The sequence below is a fragment of the Acomys russatus genome, chromosome 1 (assembly GCF_903995435.1).
Source record: "Acomys russatus chromosome 1, mAcoRus1.1, whole genome shotgun sequence".
Classification (NCBI taxonomy): Eukaryota; Metazoa; Chordata; class Mammalia; order Rodentia; family Muridae; genus Acomys; species Acomys russatus.
In genome coordinates this window covers 99892304-99900674 of record NC_067137.1, presented here as the reverse complement: position 1 = coordinate 99900674, position 8371 = coordinate 99892304, and the positions used below count along the sequence as shown (strand labels likewise).

General features: G+C 40.8%; 1 pseudogene; it reads left to right on the top strand.

The window, feature by feature from the left end:
- Window positions 1-7272: 7272 nt before the first annotated feature.
- On the top strand, window positions 7273-8058 carry LOC127191953 (60S ribosomal protein L7a-like; annotated as a pseudogene).
- Window positions 8059-8371: the final 313 nt, after the last annotated feature.

Below are 8371 nucleotides of genomic sequence, written 5' to 3'. Positions count from 1 at the left end.
AAATTACTTTTATCTGTGCTTCCAGAAAACAATGGAACACTGACTCAATACTTCCTGAACGTGTTCCTTTCTATCCCTTGGCAGAGCTTCTATAAGCAGAGCGATCAGAAGTAGGGGAGGAAAGCAGGCAGAAAGAGAAGCAAGGAATCTGGGTGCATTTCCAAGCTGAATAATCAGCTTCCTCCTCCAAAAGGGAGTTGGCAAGGCTGTATGGAAGGATCCATGATTCCTTCACTCTGATTGTGGCGGCAGTATGTAAGCTGGCAAGAGGGCCTGCAGATACTATGGATGGACATAATCATGTCTCAAAGGCTCCCATTTAACTCACTATAATTTAAGATTACACAGCCCTACTTGCTCTGCATACACCTTCTTCTGGGGTAAGTCTATAACTTTGCTTGAGAACCTAACAATCTTTGGTCTGAATGGTGTGTTAACATGGAATGCTTTAAAATTTGTGATACACTTGGGAATTTGCAAGCTTGGCCTGGGAAAAAAAGCCTGTCTTCCCTCTCTTAATCTTGGAAAAAACTTGGTGCCAAGCCCAGTGGCTCATACCCTGTGCATTCTCTTTGCCTACCTTCTTGTTATAAGTAACACACACGCATGCACACACACACACACACACACACACACACACACACACACACACACACACAGAGAGAGAGAGAGAGAGAGAGAGAGAGAGAGAGAGAGAGAGAGAGAGAGAGAGAGAGAGAGAGAGAGAGAGAGAGAGAGTTTGTGTTCTTCTGGATGGAGAGCTAAGATTTAATAAAGATGCCTTGGCTGTGTCCCAAGCACCCTACATGCTTTTCAACAGACTAAGAGATTCTTTGGGTCATTTGAGAAGTACTGTGATCATCTATTTGCTGTTTTTACACATACTGAAGTAGAACTCAGAAAGTTTTAGTGAGTCACTCCCAAATCACACAGCTCATGGTAGAGACTGAGCTATGGTGGCTGTCATACTGAAGTCCATGTCTTTTGCCTGGTAGTACATTTCTACCTCCCAAGTCTCTATCAAGGGGAGAAATCTAAGTACTGGGAAACAAAGAGAGGTAAGATGTCTTCAAATAGTGTTAACTGACATGACATGTAGAAATCATGCAGTTTTTCTTGAATTAAGAGAGACAATGAAGTAGTAAACAATTGATTTCTGGGATTGCTTTATCCTTCACTGTTCTTATTTGTAGTTTTATTATTTTAGTGTTTTTTTATATTTCGTGTGGGTGTATGCATATGTATATATAGGTGCACATATAGTGCATACATGGGAATGCTAGAGGTTGACACTAGGAGTGTTTATAATTCACTGTCTATTTTTTTCAGACAGGATCTCTCAATGAACCATGGAGCACACTGCTCAGCTAGGCTGGTCTACCAGTGAACTCCAGAAATCCTCTTATCTCTTCCTGCCCAGTACTGAGACTAAGCTACCATACATGTCCTTTGTTTAGGTGTTAGACACCTAACCTAAGGTCCACATGTTTGTGCAGCAAGCACTTTAGAAACCGAACAGTCTTCACAACCACTCCTCCTTTTATTGTTTCAAACCAAGCACTCACTACTATTAGAATTAATAGGAAGAAGAAAGAGCAGGGCATGATGGCACATGCCTGTGATTCTAGCACTTGGGGTGGCTGGAGTCAGGAATATAGTAAGTTCATGGCCAGTATGGATTCTATGAAGTTGTGTTTCAAGAAAGTACGAAAATGAAAGAATAAGGAGGAAGCAATGAAGGAAGAAAGGAAAGAAGGAAGTTGTCTTTTCTAGAGACATATGATGCTATGGGGCTGGCACCTGAGCCATGGGATGCTATGGGGCTGGCACAGGAGTCATATGATGCTATGGGGCTGGTACTTGAACCATATGATTCATTGGGGCTTGTACTTGAGCCATACGATGATATGGGGCTGGAACTTAGAAAGTAGTTTGGAAGACAAACTCAAAACTTTTATTTCAGAACTGCCACTTACTGTTGCTTTAGTGAATTCAGTTCTCAGAATAGTCAGAATCACTAGGTCACCTTGTAATTTTCTTCTTTGTTACCTTCATCTTTGACCAGAAACCACGCCTATCACACCTGCACAATGATGAGCTTTTCTAGTGAGAAAAATAATGTAAAGTATTTTCAGAGTTTTGGAAAAAAAAAGTCTGTGAGTAGAGGACACTGTTTTATGTTGAGAGCCAGCTTACAGACAAGACCATTTATAGCCCACAGGCTTAAAACACATTACAAAGAAGTCAAGAAGAAAGAGAAATAATTGTAATGCCATGTGTAGCCATGGACTTTAGCATGCCACAGTGGTGTAGAAAGAGTTGTTTTTTTATACAAATCAATCTTTTCTAAGGATAGACATGAAGCCACATTTAATCTTTATATTGCAAACCTAAGCTACAAGATGAACACACACATAGATTCTTTTTTTTTTTTTATTAATTTATTCTTGTTACATCTCAATGTTTATCCCATCCCTTGTATCCTCCCATTCCTCCCCCCCTGCCCCCATTTTCCCATTATTCCCCTCCCCTATGACTGTTCCTGAGGGGGATTACATCCCCCTGTATATTCTCATAGGGTATCAAGTCTCTTCTTGGCTACTTGCTGTCCTTCCTCTGAGTGCCACCAGGTCTCCCCCTCCAGGGGACATGGTCAAATGTGAGGCACCAGAGTACGTGAGAAAGTCGTATCACACTCTCCACTCAACTGTGGAGAATATTCTGACCATTGGCTAGATCTGGGTAGGGGTTTTAAAGTTTACCTCCTGTATTGTCCTTGGCTGGTGCCTTAGTTTGAGCGGGACCCCTGGGCCCAAATCTGCCTATCATATTGTTCTACTTGTAGATTTCTAGGACCCTCTGTATCCTTTTATTTTGCTATTCTCCCATGCGTCTCTCATTTAGAGTCCCAATAGGATGCCTTCCCCTCTGTCCCAGTTTCCTGGTAAGGGCTAGTCCCATGAAAGCCTTCACACATAGATTCTTGAAATTTCAGAAACAGAATTTTGTGTTTTTTATTCAATCATTTACTGTATATTATTATAAGCCATTTTCAAAGACTGGAGAGATGGCTCAATGGTTAAGAGCACTTAATGCTATTCCAGAGAACCCAGGATCAGTGTCCAGCACCCACATTTGGCAGCTCACAACTGACTGTAACTCCTGTTATAGGAATCCAAAATCTTCTCTTGGTTCCTTTGAGCTCTACACACTGGTGGTGCACATACCCACACATAGACACACAAATATACACATAGACAAACACACATGTACGTAAATGTAAAATTTACAAAGCTTCATTTAATCCACAAGCCTAGAAATTGACATGTTTAATAGTAATCTGTGCTCCAAATGGAAAGAACAAGATGCTGAGGAAACTGTGCACGATGCTACCGCTTCGTAGTTGGAGTGGAGCTGGGAAGAAAAGATTAATCTGAGACTTGTGGTTCTTATGGAAACATCCAGGCACAGCACCTTAGGGAGGAGGAAGCACCCAAAACAGAAGCAGCTCTCCAGGGCCCTAGCCTGCAAAGAGTCCCAGGAACATGAAATAACCCATGGGTCATTCAAGACTTTTATCCCAAGAGCAACATGAACAGAGTGAGTGTTTAATCAGAGGAATGAAATGATATGCCTCAGAGAGAGTAGAGTAGAATAGAAAATGTGTACATCAGTCATTTCAATAATATCAATGAACTATGATAGAAACCCCCAACAAGGTAATCACAGGAAAGATGGAGTAAAAGAGTGAGACGTGTAAGAAGCATCTAGAAGACAAAAAGAAATTTTGCTACCTGCTTCTCTAGTAATCTCTTTTCTCTTGATGCAGGTAATGGACTCTGAAAGGGAGTCCCCAGTCTCATCACATGAAGTTTTGTTGGGTTAAGAGTTTTTTTTTCCCCCAAGACAAAGTTTCCCTATGTAGCCCAGGCTGCCTCAAACTGCCTCACATTTTTGTTTTGGAGCTGCTTGCTGGAATTATAGTTCTGTGCCACCATGTATGGCCAACATGAGTTTATTCATGCATTTGGTTTAATCTCTCTCTCTCTCTCTCTCTCTCTCTCTCTCTCTCTCTCTCTCTCTCTCTCTGTGTGTGTGTGTGTGTGTGTGTGTGCATGTGTGCATACATATGCATGTGCCATGCTATGTGTGTGTAGGTCAGGAGACAGCCTTAGATTTTGGTTCTTGTTTTCTACTTTGCTTGAGACAGGGTCTCTTGTTGTTCATTAATGTCTAATGTGTTTGCCAGGTTATCTGGCCCATGAGATTTTAGGTGTTTCCCTGTCTCTACCTCCTATCTTTCTGTAGGAGTGCTGAGATGACAGGTGTACACTAGCATATTGACTGTGACTGTGTCCTGGAAATCCAAACTCATCATTTCATGCTTGCATGGAAAGCATGCTACTCACTTAGCCACCCATTTCAAGTCTCAAATGGTGTTTAAACTCTTTTATTTTTAGTTATGGGTCTGTGTATCTTTCTGGGTATGTGTACTCACAGATGCCTCCATCCCATGTTACAGAAAGAAGAGGGAATATAGAAATATATAGGGATGATGATACAAAAACTAGATTATTGAATCTACTCCTCAACTTAATGCCTTAATTGTTACTCACAAGGTTATTTTTAATTCACTGGTATAGAATTTTGTTTGTTCTATTAATTTTGATGCATTGGTATAAAATTCAAATTTAAGATTATTCTTCACAAACATTATAAATACTTCTATTCTAATATGAAATAGTGTACCCATACAACTCAACTATAATATAAAGATTACTTCCAATACCATCTCCTCTCCAAGTTGTTTTTGGTCATGGTGTTTTATGACATCACCAGAAACCAAGCTAGAAGAACATATTTGATTTGAAAACATATGTTCACATTCTATGGGCTGTTGAACTTTATTGATGGTTCCTTTTGAAGCACAAAGCTTTAATTTCAATAAAGACTAATTCATCACATGTACTTGTTATATATTATAGTTTGACATGTATTGACAGTTAATGTCTACCCAAGGTTACTAAGTAGATTCCTGTGATCTTTAAAATAATATTATAGTTTTATAAAGACTTATTTTAGGTTACCTGTAACATACTTAGATATATTTACTATTTTCTCCCTATTACCCTAAATCTCTGGTACACTGTGGATTAATTTTCATATGTGCTGTGACTATACTCTTTTCTACTGATTTGCGTGTGGCCATCTAGCTGTTCCAAAAACCATTTGTCAGGGCGACTACTCTTACTCAAATCTAGCTACCTTACTGCTGATCAATTTAAAATCAGTTGTCACCACATGTAAGATTTTGCTTCTAAGTTTTTAGTTATATTGTATTTCTATTCTTAGATATATTTATTATTCACTCCCTATTACTCTCAGATAGGTGGTATACTGTGCTGATACTACTCCATCTTGGTTACTGTAGCTCTTTGTTAAGTTTCTAAACTAATAAGCACAATTTTTCTAACTTACAAATGTAGGATGGTGTATCCTAGCTCCTTGTTATCAAGCTGTGTATCTGCATGGATTTTAGTCTGAGTTTCTCAATTGCTACAGAAAACGCCAAACTGTGTTTTGGTAGAACATGGAAGGAATCTATAGATTAACTTAAGCCAATCTTAGCAATATTAAATCTTCTAGCCTGTGAATGTGAAATGTGTTTCTCTTTTACCAAGTCCCTGATGATATTTTGTAGTCAATATTGATTGTATTTTTCTTGTTTGGTTAAGTTTATTACAATGTGTTTTAGGCTGCATCTACTGTTAGAGTCTGAACAACAACAGCAACAACAAAATATGGAGGACACGGAGTGTAATGGCTTTTCTAGATCTCAAATAAGATAGCGCGTCTCCTCTTTACTGAGGGCAAGTGAGAGGAGAATCAGGAAATGAGTGATGGAAAGAGAACCAGGAGTATGATCTCCAGGAGCAGAAGGCCCTTTGGGTGGCATTGTTAGGGGATGAGGACAGGCAATCATTGTTTAGATTGAACATACATAGGAGGGCTTTTGGCAGATGCAGAACAGGATCACTTGAATATGTTTAATAAAAGATGCCAATGAAACATGCTGAAGCAGGAAAGTTAAGATGTTCTAGAGGTCCAAAGCACAGGTGGAGGGGTTAACCTCTTTAATAACAACAACAACAAGACAGTGCCCGTTCTCGATGTGGAAGGGAATACTCTGTCAGTGCACATCCAGTGGGATTGCTATTAAGACATTGTTGGCAAGGCTTCTGTTTCTCTTTGAAGTAGGAGGATAACTTCATTTCGACTGAAAAGTAAGAAAGAAAAGTAGAGGTGGAGTTGGCCATTTCTCATGATGAATAGGGAAATGCTTTATTAGAAGCAGTTGCTCACACAGTATGGAGGGATGGTCTGAGGATTGTGTCTATGTTTACCACAGTGGGTGCTACTAAGGGAGGGGTGAGCAAGTGATAGCCTAGATCCTAAGTATTGAGAGCCAGGGAAATACACACAATGTAATGAAGGATTGTATTTTGACTAATGTCCTTTGCAATTCTTTCTTCTATATAAGAAGGGGCTGCCCTCTATTTGGAATGTAGGCATTTGAGAAATACCTGATGGTTTCCAGCTAACAAAACAGCCAAATGCTGTCAATTTTCCCACAAGGCTACATAGTGTTTCCAGTTCTGTTCTGCTACAAAAGCTAAGGATAGTTTCCTCTCCCAGCTGCCTAGTGCTGACAGCCTGAAGTATTTTCTTACAGTCATATGACTGGTAATACAATTCAGAATAAGACTGCAGACAGGAATTTGTGTCATCAAATTACACAAGGTCAACACACTAATCCTGAACTGGGATGGGAGTGGTGCAAGATGCAACTAGCAAGCCTGCTTTTTGTCATACGGCATGCAAAGACATGTGGCAAGGTGGTCCCAACTTAGTTTAAAATGAGAGCTTACAGCTTCTGGTTATTACAGGACGTGTGAAGAGAAAAGGTGTGCACCATGAATTACCACAGAGTTGATTGTATTCAGGATAAGCTCACTAGATTTGCTATACAGGACTTCAGAATACTGTATGCATGTGCATGTGCATGTGCGTGTGTGTGTGTGTGTGTGTGTGTGTGTGTGTGTATATGTGTGTGTGTGTGTGTGTGTGTTTGTGTGTGTGTGTGTGTGTGCATGTGTGTGTGTACCTTGGCAACTTCATAGTCACGTTGTAAGTCAAGTTACAGTGGGAACATTTATCATATTGTATGTGTGGAAGAAAACATATGAGCACTCTCGCCTCCAGCCCAGCGAGATGCCCAAGGGAAAGAAGTCCAAGGGGTAGAAGGTGGCCCCAGACACCGCTGTTGTGAAGAAACAGGAGGCCAAAAAGGTGATCAATCCTTTGTTTGAGAAGAGGCCCAAGAACTTCAGCATCAGGCAGGAGAGATCTCACTTGCTTCGTTAAATGGCCCCAGTACATCAGGCTGCAGAGGCAAAGGGCCATCCTCTATAAGCAGCTCAAAGTCCCTCCTTCCATTATCCAGTTCACCCAGGCCCTGGACCAGCAAACAGCCACCCAGTTGCTTAGGCTTGCTCAGAAGTACAGGCCAGAGACAAAGCAGGAGAAGGAGCAGAGAATACTGGCCCATGGTGAGAAGAAAGCTGGTGGGAAAGGGGATGTCCTAACTAAGAGACCACCTGTTCTTTGAGCAGGGGTCAATACAGTCAGCACCTTGGTCGAGAACAAGAAGGCTCAGCTGGTGGTGATTGCCCATGACATAGACACTATTGAGCTGGTGGTTTTCCTACCTGCCCTGTGTCGGAAGAAGGGGCCCCCTAGTGCATCATCAAGGGAAAGGCCAAGCTGGGGCAGCTGGTCCACAGGAGGATTTGCACTACTGTTACCTTCACACAGGTTAACTCAGAAGACAGCGATGCTCTGGCTAAGCTTCTGGAGGCTATTAGGAGCAATTACAATGGCAGATGTAATGAGATCCACTGCCACTGGGGAGATAACGTCCAGGGTCTTCAATCTGTGGCTCACATATCTAAGCTGGTAAAGGCAAAGAGTAGAGAACTTGTCACTAAACTGAGATGAATGTACAGTGCTAAGTTTCTGTACATAAATATAATTACAAAATTAAAAAAAGAAAACATATGAAAGCTAAAAAGAGTAAGCTAAAGAAAGTAAAGCTTGTATCCTCCCATTCCTCCCTCCCTCCCATTTCCCCTTACTCCCCTCCCCTATGACTGTAACTGAGGGGGAACTCTTCCCCCTGTATATGCTCATAAGGTATCAGGTCTCTTCTTGGTAGCCTGCTATTTTAAATATCAAGTATTTCAAAGTGATACAAACTCATATTTAATTATCAAGGTTAAAAGACATTTAACCAAGTGATTGACTCCAGTTA